Genomic DNA, 13503 nt, shown 5'->3' with positions numbered 1-13503 from the left:
TTTACTATTGTTAAACCTATTTCTTCCACCATTATTAAAGCCTTGTTGAGGCTTTTGATCCTTCCATGAGAAATTTGGATGATTTCTCCATGATGGGTTATAGGTGTTTCCATAAGGTTCATCCATATAATTTACCTCTGCTATTGTAGGGTTTTCAGGATCATAAGCTTCTTCTTCAGAAGATGCCTCTTGAGTACTGTTGGATGCGGCTTGCATTCCATTCAGACTCTGAGAAATCATATTGACTTGCTGAGTCAAAATTTTGTTCTGAGCCAATATGGCATTCAGAGTATCAATTTCAAGAACTCCCTTCTTCATAGGCGTCCCATTACTCACAGGATTCCTCTCAGAAGTGTACATGAACTGGTTATTAACAACCATGTCAATGAGTTCTTGAGCTTTTACAGGCATTTTCTTTAGGTGAATGGATCCACCTGCAGAAGTATCCAATGACATCTTAGCCAATTCAGATAGACCATCATAGAATATATCCAGGATGGTCCATTCTGAAAGCATGTCAGAAGGACACTTTTTGGTCAGTTGCTTGTATCTTTCCCAAGCTTCATAGAGGGATTCACCTTCTTTCTGTCTGAAGGTTTGAACATCCACTCTAAGCTTGCTCAGATTTTGAGGAGGAAAGAACTTGGCTAAGAAAGCCATGACCAGCTTGTCCCAAGAGTTCAGGCTATCTCTGGGTTGAGAGTCCAACCACACTCTAGCTCTGTCTCTTACAGGAAAAGGGAAAAGCATGAGCCTGTAGACTTCAGGATCTACTCCATTAGTCTTAACAGTATCACATATCTGCAAGAATTCAGTTAAGAACTGAAAAGGATCTTCAGATGAAAGTCCATGAAACTTGCAGTTCTACTTCATCAGAGAAACTAATTGAGGTTTCAGCTCAAAGTTGTTTGCTCAAATGGCAGGAATGGAGATGCTTCTTCCATGTAAATTGGAATTAGGTGCAGTAAAGTCACCAAGCATTCTCCTTGCATTATTGTTGTTGGGTTCGGCTGCCATCTCCTTTACTTGTTCGAAATTTTCAATAAGGTTGTCTCTGGATTGTTGTAATTTAGCTTCTCTTAGTTTCCTCTTCAGAGTCCTTTCAGGTTCTGAATTAGCTTCAATAAGAATGCCTTTTTCTTTGTTCCTGCTCATAAGAAAGAGAAGATAACAAGAAAAGAAGAGGAATCCTCTATGTCACAGTAAAGAGGTTCCTTATTGTTAGTAGAAGAAGAAAAGGAATAGGGGTGAAGAAGAATGAAGAATCCAAACACAAGGGTAAGGATAGGAGCAGTGATGTGAGATGAAGAGAAGTGTTCGTAGATGAATAAATAATTAGAAGGAGTTGAGGAAGAAGGATTTTCGAAAATTATTTTTGAAAAAGGGTTAGTGATTTTCGAAAATAGTTTTTTTGAAAAAAGGTTAGTTTTTGAAAATTAAAATCAAAAATTAAAATACTTAGTTAATTAAAAAGAAATTTTGAAAAAGAGGGAAGATATTTTCGAAAATTAGAGAGAGAGAGTTAGTTAGGTAGTTTTGAAAAAGATAAGAAACAAACAAAAAGTTAGTTAGTTAGTTGAAACAAATTTTGAAAAGATAAGAAGTTAGGAAGTTAGAAAAGATATTTTGAAATCAAATTTTTGAAAAAGATAAGATAAGCGGATATTTTTGAAAAGATATGATTGAAATTAGTTTTGAAAAAGATTTGTTTTTTAAGATCACAATTAATGACTTGATTCACAAGAAATCACAGGATATGATTCTAGAACTTAAAGTTTGAATCTTTCTTAACAAGCAAGTAACAAACTTGAAATTTTTGAATCAAAATATTAATTGGTGATATTATTTTCGAAAATTAAGAGATAAAGATAAGAAAAAGGTTTTTGAAAAAATATTTTTATAATTTTCGAAAATAAATAAGAAAAAAATGAAAAAGACTTGATTTTTGAAAAAGATTTTTAAAAAAAGATGAGATTTTTAAATTGAAAATTTGATTTGACTCATAAAAACAACTAGATTTTAAAAATTTTTGAAAAAGTCAAATCTAATTTTCGAATTTATGAGAGAGAAAAAGGGAAAGATATTTTTTTTTTGAATTTTTTTATGATGAGAGAGAGAAACAAGAAAAATGATGCAATGCATGAAAGTTATGGATCAAAACAATGAACGCATGCAAGAATGCTATGAATGTCAAGATGAACACCAAGAACACTATGAAGATCATGATGAACATCAAGAACATATTTTTGAAAATTTTTATATGCAAAGAAAACATGCAAGACACCAAACTTAGAAATCTTTCATGTTTAGACACTATGAATGCAAAAATGCACATGAAAAACATGAAAAGATGCAAAATAAGAAAACATCAAGATCAAACAAGAAGACTTACCAAGAACAACTTGAAGATCATGAAGAACACCATGAATGCATGAATTTTTCAAAAAATGCAAGATGAACATCCAATTGACACCAAACTTTAAATCTGACTCAAGACTCAAACAAGAAATACAAAATTTTTTTTTATTTTTATGATTTTATGATTTTTTTTTTGTATTTTCTTTTAATTTTTCGAAAATCATTTTGAAAAAGAAAAATAAGGATTCCAAAATTTTTAATATGAAATCCAGGAATCTTATGCTCTTTAGTCTAAAGCTCCAATCAAAGGGTCAGGCATGGCTTAATAGCCAGCCAAGCTTTAGTATGTAACTCAGACATGACATGCCTGACATTCCCTACCCAGAAGGATTAGACATGGCTTTACAGCCAGCCAGGCTTCAACATGCTTCATGAAACACTAGAATTCATTCTTAAAAATTCTGAAGAAAAATATATTTTTGAAAACATTTTTATTTTAAAATTTTTTTCGAAAACAAAGGAGAAATTTTTGAAAGATATTTTTTTAAAAAAAAATTTGAAAATAAAACAAAAAGAAAATTACCTAATCTGAGCAACAATATGAACCGTCAGTTGTCCAAACTCGAACAATCCCCGACAACAGCGCCAAAAACTTGGTGCAAGAAATTGTGATCATCAATGGCGCCATCAACATGGTACGCTCAATTATAATCTCAACTTTTTATCACAACTTCGCACAACTAACCAGCAAGTGCACTGGGTCGTCCAAGTAATAAACCTTACGCGAGTAAGGGTCGATCCCACAGAGATTGCTGGTATGAAGCAAGCTATAGTCATCTTGTAAATCTCAGTCAGGCGGATATAGAATGGTTATGGAGTTTTCGAATATTAATAATAAAATAGGGATAGAAATACTTATGTAAATCCTTGGTGAGAATTTCGGATAAATGCATGGAGATGCTTTCGTCCCTCTAAACCTCTGCTTTTCCTGCTGTCTTCATCCAATCAGTCTTACTCCTTTCTATGGCTGGCTTTATGTAAGGACATCACCGTTGTCAATGGCTACTTTTGATCCTCTCTGGAAAATGGTCCGATGCGCTGTCACTGCATGGCTAATCGTCTGGAGGCGTCACCCTTGCCAATGGCTGCATCCTATCCTCTTGTGAAAATGGTCCAAATGCTCTATCACAGCACGACTAATCATCTGAGGTTCTCGATCATACTGGAACAGGATTCACCCTCCTTTTGCGTCTGTCACTACGCCCAGTACTCGCGAGTTTGAAGCTCGTCACAGTCATTCAATCCCAGAGTCCTACTCGGAATACCACAGACAAGGTATAGACTTTCCAGACTCTCATGAATGCCGCCATCAATCTAGCTTACACCACGAAGATTCTGATTAAGAGATCCAAGAGATACTCATTCAATCTGAGGTAGAACGGAAGTGGTTGTCAAGCACGTGTTCATAGGGAATGATGATGATTGTCACATTCATCACATTCAGGTTGAAGTGCGAATGAATATCTTAGAAGCGGAACAAGTTGAATTGAATAGAAAACAGTAGTACTTTGCATTAATCTTTGAGGAACAGTAGAGCTCCACACCTTAATCTATGGAGTGCAGAAACTCTACCGTTGAAAATACATAAGTCAAAAGGTCCAGGCATGGCCGAATGGCCACCCCCCAAACGTGATCAATAGGATCAAAATATAATCCAAAGATGATCCAAAGATGTCTAATACAATAGTAAAAAGTCCTATTTATAATAAACTAGCTACTAGGGTTTACAGAAGTAAGTAATTGATGCATAAATCCACTTCTGGGGCCCACTTGGTGTGTGCTTGGGCTGAGCTTGAATGTTACACGTGCAGAGGCTCTTTCTGGAGTTGAACGCCAGGTTGTAACCTATTTCTGGCGTTCAACTCTGGTTTGTGACTTGTTTCTGGCGTTTAACTCCAGATAGCAGCGTAGAACTGGCGTTCAACGCCCTTTTACGTCGTCTAAACTCGTTCAAAGTATTGACTATTATATATTGCTGGAAAGCCCTGGATGTCTACTTTCCAACGCAATTGAAAGCGCGCCATTTTGAGTTCTGTAGCTCCAGAAAATCAACTTTGAGTGCAGGGAGGTCAGAATCCAACAGCATCAGCAGTCCTTCTTCAACCTCTGAATCTGATTTTTGCTCAAGTCCCTCAATTTCAGCCAGAAAATACCTGAAATCATAGAAAAATACACAAACTCATAGTAAAGTCCAGAAATGTGAATTTAGCATAAAAACTAATAAAAACATCCCTAAAAGTAACTAGATTCTACTAAAAACATACTAAAAACAATGCCAAAAGCGTATAAATTATCCGCTCATCTCTTGACTAGGCAGAAATTACCTCTGAAGAGACAAGATCCTGGAAAGTTCTCAATACCTTATACCATAGGCACCATAACCTTTGAGAAGGCTCTGTGTGACCTTGGGTCAAGCATAAACCTCATGCCTCTCTCTGTAATGGAGAAGCTAGGGATCCTTGAGGTACAAGCTGCAAGAATCTCACTAGAGATGGCAGACAATTCAAGGAAACAGGCTTATGGACTTGTAGAGGATGTCTTGGTAAAGGTTGAAGACCACTACATCCCTGCTGATTTCATAATCCTAGATACTGGGAAGTGTATGGATGAATTCATCATCCTTGGTAGACCCTTCCTAGCCACAGTAAAAGCTGTGATTGATGATGACAGAGGAGAATTGGTCCTTCAAGTAAATGAGGACTCCCTTGTGTTTAAAGCTCAAGGATCTCCCTCTATAACCATGGAGAAGAAGCATAAAAAGCTTCTCTCAATATAGAGTCAAACAAAATCTCCACATTCAAACTCTAATTTTGGTATTGGGAGGCCACAACCAAACTCTAAGTTTGGTGTTAAGAGGCCATCATCATGCTCTGAGTATCTGTGAGGCTCCATGAGAGCCCACTGTCAAGCTACTGACATTAAAGAAGCGCTTGTTGGGAGGCAACCCAATTTTACTTATCTATGTTAAATTTCTATTTTCCATTGTTATTTTATGTTTTCTGTAGGTTGATGATCATGTGAAGTCATAAAAACAATTAAAAAAGCAAAAAACAAACTGAAAAACAGAATGAAAAATAGCACACCCTGGAGGAGAAGCCTACTGGCGTTTAAACGCCAGTAAGGGCAGCAGAATGGGCGTTAAACGCCCAGTCTGGCACCATTCTGGGCGTTTAACGCCAGAAATGGGCACCAAACTGGCGTTTAACGCCAGAAAAAGGTAAGAAGCTGGCGTTAAAAGCCAGAAATGGGCAGCAACCTGACATTTAATGCCAGGATTGGCAGCAAAGGGCGTTTTGCAAGCCTAATTGGTGCAGGGATGAGAAATCCTTGACACCTCAGGATCTGTGGACCCCACAGGATCCCCACCAACCTCAACTCACTCTCTCTCTTCTTCACATCTTTTCATAATACTCTTCCCCAAATACCCTTCACCAATCACCTCAATACCTCTTCCCCCAAAACCCCTCACCTATCAAATCCTACCCTTTTCTCCATAAACCCTTTACCAATCCACATCCATCCATCATAAACCCCACCTACCTCACCATTCAAATTCAAACCACTTTCCCTCCCAAACTCACCCATACATGGCCGAACCTTACCCTCTCCCCACTCATATATAAAATGGTGCACGAATTGTGAATCACACTTTTCACAACACGTACCACTTACCAGCAAGTGCACTGGGTCGTCCAAGTAATACCTTACGTGAGTAAGGGTCGAATCCCACGGAGATTGTTGGTTTGAAGCAATCTATGGTTATCTTGTAAATCTTAGTCAGGAAGTCAGTTATGTTTATCAGTTGAATTGCGAATAACCAAGAGAGCATAAATTAAAGGTTACTTGTTATGCAGTAATGGAGAATATGTTGGAGTTTTGGAGATGCTTTGTCTTCTGAATCTCTGCTTTCCTCTGTCTTCTGATTCACGCATGCACGTCCTCCCATGGCAAGCTGTATGTAGGGGGTCACCATCGTCAATGGCTACATCCCATCCTCTCAGTGAAGAATATGCTCACATGCTCTGTCACAGCACGACTAATCATCTGTCGGTTCTCGATCATACTGGAATAGGATTCTTCATCCTTTTGCGTCTGTCACTAACGCCCAGCACTCACGAGTTTGAAGCTCGTCACAGTCATTCGATCATTGAATCCTACTCGGAATACCACAGACAAGGTTTAGACTTTCCGGATTCTCATGAATGCTGCCATCAGTTCTAGCTTATACCACGAAGATTCTAATTAAGAGATCTAAGAGATACTCATTCAATCGGATATAGAACGGAGGTGGTTGTCAGGCACACGTTCATGGGTTGAGGAAGGTGATGAGTGTCACGGATCATCACCTTCATCACAGTTAAGTGCGAATGAACATCTTAGGTAGGAACAAGCGTGTTTGAATGAAAAACAGAAATACTTGCATTAATTCATTGAGACACAGCAGAGCCCCTTGATGCCAAGGCATCTTAGGCTAGTTTCACTAGCATTTTTTTGATAGTTTTAGTTGTTTTATGCATTTTCTTGAGCTTAAAGTAACCAAGAATGGTTAAAAGAATAACAAAGCAATGAACCATCCAAACAGTATGATTTTGATGCAAATTCCATGAGTTTTAGTTATATTACTTGAATGCTATGAATGGAAGATTTCTCATGAAATTTTGCAAGACTTTGATGCAATTGTTTGGATGATTTCAGGGAAGAAGAGGCTAGGCAAGGAAGCAACAAAGTCAATAAAGGAAGCTTGAATATCACATGTGGAGTTTAAGTTCCAGTTTAAGCCTAAACTGGAGCTTAAACGCCAGAATCATGAAGGCTAAGAAATGCTGAAACTGAAGTTTAACCTCCAGTTTAACCTTAAACTGGAGGTTAAACGCCAGAATGAGAATGCCACTCAGGAAGCATTTCCACGTTTAACCTCCAGTTTAACCTTAAACTGGAGGTTAAACGCCAGAAATGGGAAGTGCACCAGGGAGCCATTTCCACGTTTAAGCTCCAATTTAACCTTAAACTGGAGCTTAAACGTGTTCGACCAAGTTTTCTCCTCCAGGGTTGCTTTCTCCATTTCCACGTTTAAGCTCCAGTTTAACCTTAAACTGGAGCTTAAACGTGTTCGACACCTCCAGGGCTACCTTTCTCAGCTTCCACGTTTAAGCTCCAGTTTAACCTTAAACTGGAGCTTAAACGTGTTCGACCTCCAGGATGGCTTTCTCTATTTCCACGTTTAAGCTCCAGTTTAACCTTAAACTGGAGCTTAAACGTGTTCGACCTCCAGGGCTGCCTTTTCTATCTCCACGTTTAAGCTTCAGTTTAACCTTAAACTGAAGCTTAAACGTGTTCGACTAAGTTACCCTCCAGGGCTGCCTTCTTCCATTTCCACGTTTAAGCTTCAGTTTAACCTTAAACTGAAGCTTAAACGTGCTTCCACAAAAGGCATCACTGGAAGTGTCTGGCGTTTAAGCTACAGTTTAAGCTTAAACTGCAACTTAAACGCCACTCTTGGAAAAGGTTTCTGGGCCAAAAATATTGCGGTTTAAGTTAGTATTTGAGCACAAACATTAACTTAAACTTACTCTGGTATGAAACCCAATTGAATATCATGGTTTATGGGATTGGGCCTGAAGGATTGATGAGTCTGAAATTTCAATTTATTGAGTCATGTGTCATTATTTGATTATCACTAAGTTGGCTCAATGAATGTTACAGAATTTGGATCAACAGCCTCATCAAGATTATGGATCATAAACCCAAGGCAAAAGGAAAGCAGGGAGAGGCCTCAAAGCCCAAGAAACACAACAGAAGCTCAATATAGAAAGTGTATAAATAGGATAGAATTAAGTTAGAGAGGACTTTTACCTTTTCTTTTGGCTAGTTTTCATATCTTTGTAATTGAATTCAGAGCTATGACTCACTAAACCCCCTTTCATTGGGTTAGGGAGCTCTATTGTAATTCAATGAATCAATAATAGTTTATCTTCTTCTTCAATCTTTTCTCTTGAATTTTGTTAGAAAGCTTCTCGATCTAATTCCATTGGGTAGTTGTCTTGGGAAAGAAACTACCCATAATTGGAATCCTTCGGAACCTTGGGAAAGGAATGGAGGATTCATGCTAGAGAAGCTTTCTCACAGTGAATTGGATTGGGGTTTGGATGGATATTGTGACATGTAATCCTACCAAATTGTGGTTCATGAAACTGTGTGGTATAATCAGTGATCGAGCATCATCTCTTCTTATGAACATTTAAACCAAGGGATTGGGAATTTGTTCGTTTTTAGAGAGAATTGGTGAGCCAAGGGATTGGGATCCAATCATATAAGATTGCCAAGCAAAATTCAATGAACGCATTGGTTGAGGAAGAGATAAACATGTTTTGATTCGGAGATCTCAATATCTCCTATAACCCAATGAATTCCCCATTTCTGATTTCCACTTTCTCTTTACATTCTGCAATTAAATTCATGCAATCACCCCCATTCCCTTTTAATTTCAGCAATTTAGCTTCTGCTCTTTACTTCATGCAATTTAAGATTCCGCCATTTAAATTTCTTGTCATTTACGTTTCCCGCCAATTTTACATTCCGCAATTCTCATCTAAATCTTGATTCCGCTCAACTAGAACACACTTCTAATCCGAATTGCTCACTCAACCAATCCTTGTGGGATTCGACCTCACTCTATTGTGAGTTTTTACTTGACGATAACCGGTGCACTTGCCGGAAGGAATTTTGCCGATCGTGCAATTTCCTAAATCGTAGCATAACTAGTTTATGCGCATCAAGTTTATGGCGCCGTTGCCGGGGAATTGGTTTTCGATTGACAATTCTCAAATTGGAAGTTAACTAGATTGAGCATTTTTTTTGTTTTGATTAATTCAGTACACGTTACTTGTTGAATTTTAATTTCTGCACTCTGTTACATGCTTTCTTTCTTTATGCCTTTAAATTCAAGCAACTAACTCACTGACTCACTAACTGTTTGAATTAATTCCTCAACTGCTCTAACCATACTCTTCCATTAACCAAGAGTATTTCACTTGTTTGTTGCCTGTGCTGTGTTCTTGTATGACAGGTAGGAGAGGAGAGACATCAACTCCTCCATATACCGAACCAGAGAGGACCCTTCATAGACTGAGAAGGGAAGCAAGAGGGAAGAGAGTACTGGGAGAAGAGGAATCTGAAGGAGAATCTGAGGACAATTTTGAGGAAGCTTTAGATCTCAACATGGATAGAGAAGTTCACAACCATGAGAGAGCTGATGGAAACAATGCCATTCCTGAGAGGAGGGTTCTTAGTTCATACATAAACCCAACCTCTGGGAATTGTGGTAGCAGCATCCAGAAACCACCCATTCAGGCCAACAATTTTGAGCTCAAACCACAGCTAATATCACTTGTGGAGAATCATTGTTCATTTGGTGGAAGTGCTAATGAAGACCCAAACCAACATCTCACAAAATTTCTGAGAATTTGCGACACTGTGAAGTCCAATGGAGTCTAGGAAGATGCATATAAACTGCTTTTGTTCCCATTTTCACTTAGGGACAAGGCAGCTAAGTGGCTGGAATCATTCCCAAGGGGGAGCCTAACAACCTGGGATGAGGTGGAAAGCAAGTTTCTGGCACGTTTCTACCCCCCACAAAAGGTCAATAGGCTTCGATCTGAGGTTCAGACGTTTAGACAACAAGATGGTGAAACTCTCTACGAGGCATGGGAGAGATTCAAGGATTTGACAAGGAAATGCCCACCAGACATGTTCCATGACTGGGTACAATTGCATATTTTCTATGATGGACTGTCTTATGAATCAAGGAAGGCTGTAGACCATTCATCAGGAGGTTCATTGAACAGGAAAAAGACTGTGGAAGAAGCCATTGAAGTGATTGAGACAGTGGCTGAGAATGAGTACTACTATGCATCAGAGAGACACAACACTAAGGGAGTCATGGAGCTGAACCATGTTGATACAATTCTAGCCCAAAACAAGGTGTTTGCCAAGCAACTAGCAGAGCTCACCAGGAAATTAGAAACAAAACAAGTGGCTGCAATACACACACAAGAGCAAGAGGAAGAAAGCACTGAAGGAGGTGATTGGGAAGAGGCCAATTATGTAGGAAATCAACAAAGGCAACCATATGATCCACATTCCAACACTTACAACCCAGGCTGGAAAAACCACCCAAACTTTGGGTGGGGAAACCAGCAAAACCAACATAACGAGTCCACATACCAAAACTCCAACCAAAGATCATACCAAGCCACACAAAACACTTACTCTCAACCACCATATCATAGCCAAAATAATCAACCTGCTCAACCTAATCCGAACCAACAATTTCAAGATCAATTAAACAGGATAGAAGGAATGCTTGCAACCATGAGTCAACACATAACCGAATTGAAAGCTTTTAAGGAAGAAGTGAATTCTAACCTGCAAAACCAAGGAGCTGCCATCCAGAAGCTAGAAAATCAAATTGCGTATTTGTCTAAGCAAACCCCTGGGACAAGCGGTTCTCATGCTGCCAAGGCTATTGCAAGGGAAGAATGTAAGGCCATAACCCTCAGAAGCGGAAAGAATCTAAAGGAGATCTCAAAGGAAACCACAGAGGATGAAGCAAAGGAAAATGTGAGAGATAAGGAACAAGGACAATCTTTTACATCGTCTGCAACAAAAGAAAAAGAAAAAGAGGTCCTGAAGCCTTATACACCTAAAGCACCATATCCTCAACGTTTGATGAAAAGTGAAAAGGATGGCCAATTCTCCAGGTTCTTGGAGATTTTCAAGAAGCTTCAAATCAACATTCCGTTTGCTGAGGCAATAGAGCAAATGCCACTCTATGCAAAATTCTTAAAGGAATTAATGACCAAGAAAGAAGCTGGAGAAACGAGGAAACTGTGTTGTTAACTGAAGAATGCAGTGCCATCATCCAGCACAAATTGCCTCAGAAATTGAAGGATCCAGGCAGTTTCCAAATCCCCTGCATCATAGGAGAAGTCATGGTGGAGAAGGCCTTGTGTGACTTAGGGGCCAGTATCAATTTGATGTCTCTAACAATGATGAGAAGAATGAAGATTGAGGAAGCCAAACCAACAAGAATGGCCCTCCAATTGGCAGATCGAACTTTTAAATTCCCTCATGGGATAGTTGAGGATTTGTTGGTGAAGGTGGGAGATTTTATATTTCCTGCTGATTTTGTGGTGTTAGATATGGAGGAAGAAGCCAAAGCTTCAATAATTCTGGGAAGACCCTTCCTGGCTACTGCTGGAGCCATCATAGATGTACAAAAGGGTGAACTCACTCTTAGACTACATGATGAGAAATTGGTGTTTAACGTATTCAAGGCAATGAGCTATCCATCAGAATCACTAAGGGAATGCATGAGGGTGGATGTAGTGGACATTGCAGTACAAGAAACCTTTGAGGAAACAACAAAGGAAGTGGCAGAGGAGGAGTTCACCAAGGACATAGAAGTTAGTGACATCAAGGCTGCTGAAACAACCATGCCAAACATGCTAGAGATAGTGAAAGAAGAGAAGGAAGCACCAAAACCTGAGCTCAAAGCATTGCCCCCTAATCTCAAGTATGCATACTTGGGTAGTGATGAGAGTCATCCTGTTATCATTAGCTCTGCCCTGAGTCAAGAACAGGAAGAAGAATTGATCAAGGTGCTACAAACTCATCAAGATGCCATTGGATGGACCCTAGCTGATTTGAAGGGGATAAGTTCATCCATATGCATGCATAAAATCTTGTTAGAAGAGGATGCTAGACCCTCCATCCAAGCTCAGAGAAGATTGAATCCCGTCATGAAAGAAGTGGTACAAAAGGAGGTCATGAAGTTATGGCAGGCAGGGGTAATCTACCCCATTTCTGATAGCCCATGGGTTAGTCCCATCCATGTAGTTCCCAAGAAAGGTGGCATAACTGTGGTGCCAAATGAGAGGAACGAACTCATACCCACAAGAACTGTCACTGGGTGGAGGATGTGCATAGACTACAGGAAGCTCAATGAAGCCACCAGAAAGATCATTTCCCACTCCCATTCATGGATCAGATGCTTGAAAGGCTTGCAGGACATGCTTACTATTGCTTTTGGATGGATACTCAGGCTATAATCAGATAGTAGTTGATCCTAGAGATCAAGAGAAAACATCATTTGTTTGTCCATATGGAGTTTTTGCTTATAGACGCATGCCCTTTGGATTGTGCAATGCACCTGCCACTTTCCAAAGATGCATGCTGTCCATCTTTTCGGACATGATTGAAAAATTTATTGAGGTCTTCATGGATGATTTTTCTGTGTTTGGAGATTCTTTTCCTAGCTGCCTACACCACCTTGCCTTGGTGCTTAAGAGTGCCAAGAGACTAACCTAGTATTAAACTGGGAAAATGTCATTTCATGGTTACAGAAGGAATAGTCCTTGGCCACAAAATCTCTAATAGAGGCATTGAGGTGGACAGAGCTAAGGTGGAAATCATTGAAAAACTACCTCCACCAAGTAATGTCAAGGCAGTTAGGAGTTTTTTGGGACACGCTGGTTTTACAGAAGGTTTATTAGAGACTTTTCCAAAATAGCCAAACCTTTGAGTAACTTGCTTGTCTCTGATACACCCTTTGTATTTGATAAAAATTGCATGCTAGCCTATGAACTTTTAAAGCAAAAACTTTCCTCTGCACCTATCATTGCCCCACCTGATTGGAACTTACCTTTTGAACTGATGTGTGATGCATCAGACCTTGCTATTGGGGCAGTGTTAGGACAAAGGAAAGACAATTTGGTACATGTGATTTATTATGCCAGTAAAGTCTTGAATGCTAACCAAAGGAATTACACAACCACTGAAAAAGAACTCTTGGCAATAGTCTTTGCATTTGACAAATTTAGATCCTATCTCATTGGATCTAAAGTCATTGTCTTCACGATCATTCAGCTTTAAAATACTTACTTGCTAAACAAGAATCCAAACCAAGACTTATTAGATGGGTTCTTTTGTTGCAGGAATTTGACATTGAAATCAAAGACAAGAAGGGTGTAGAGAACAAGGTGGCAGACCATTTATCAAGGATACCATGTGAAGAAGGAAGCGCAA

At 39.1% G+C, this 13503-nt stretch overlaps 2 non-coding genes across 2 annotated transcripts; one reads left to right on the top strand and one right to left on the bottom strand.

The window, feature by feature from the left end:
• Positions 1-510: 510 nt before the first annotated feature.
• On the top strand, positions 511-618 carry LOC112739321 (small nucleolar RNA R71). Its single transcript, XR_003170253.1, has one exon. It is a non-coding gene; the product is annotated as a small nucleolar RNA R71 (small nucleolar RNA).
• A 9444-nt stretch (positions 619-10062) lies between these two features.
• Positions 10063-10166, bottom strand: LOC112739805 (small nucleolar RNA R71). The gene has a single exon (XR_003170743.1). It is a non-coding gene; the product is annotated as a small nucleolar RNA R71 (small nucleolar RNA).
• Positions 10167-13503: the final 3337 nt, after the last annotated feature.

The sequence above is a fragment of the Arachis hypogaea genome, chromosome 13 (genome assembly GCF_003086295.3).
Source record: "Arachis hypogaea cultivar Tifrunner chromosome 13, arahy.Tifrunner.gnm2.J5K5, whole genome shotgun sequence".
Lineage (NCBI taxonomy): Eukaryota > Viridiplantae > Streptophyta > Magnoliopsida > Fabales > Fabaceae > Arachis > Arachis hypogaea.
Note: the sequence above shows the minus strand (reverse complement) of the source record. Positions and strands in the feature narration are given on the sequence as shown.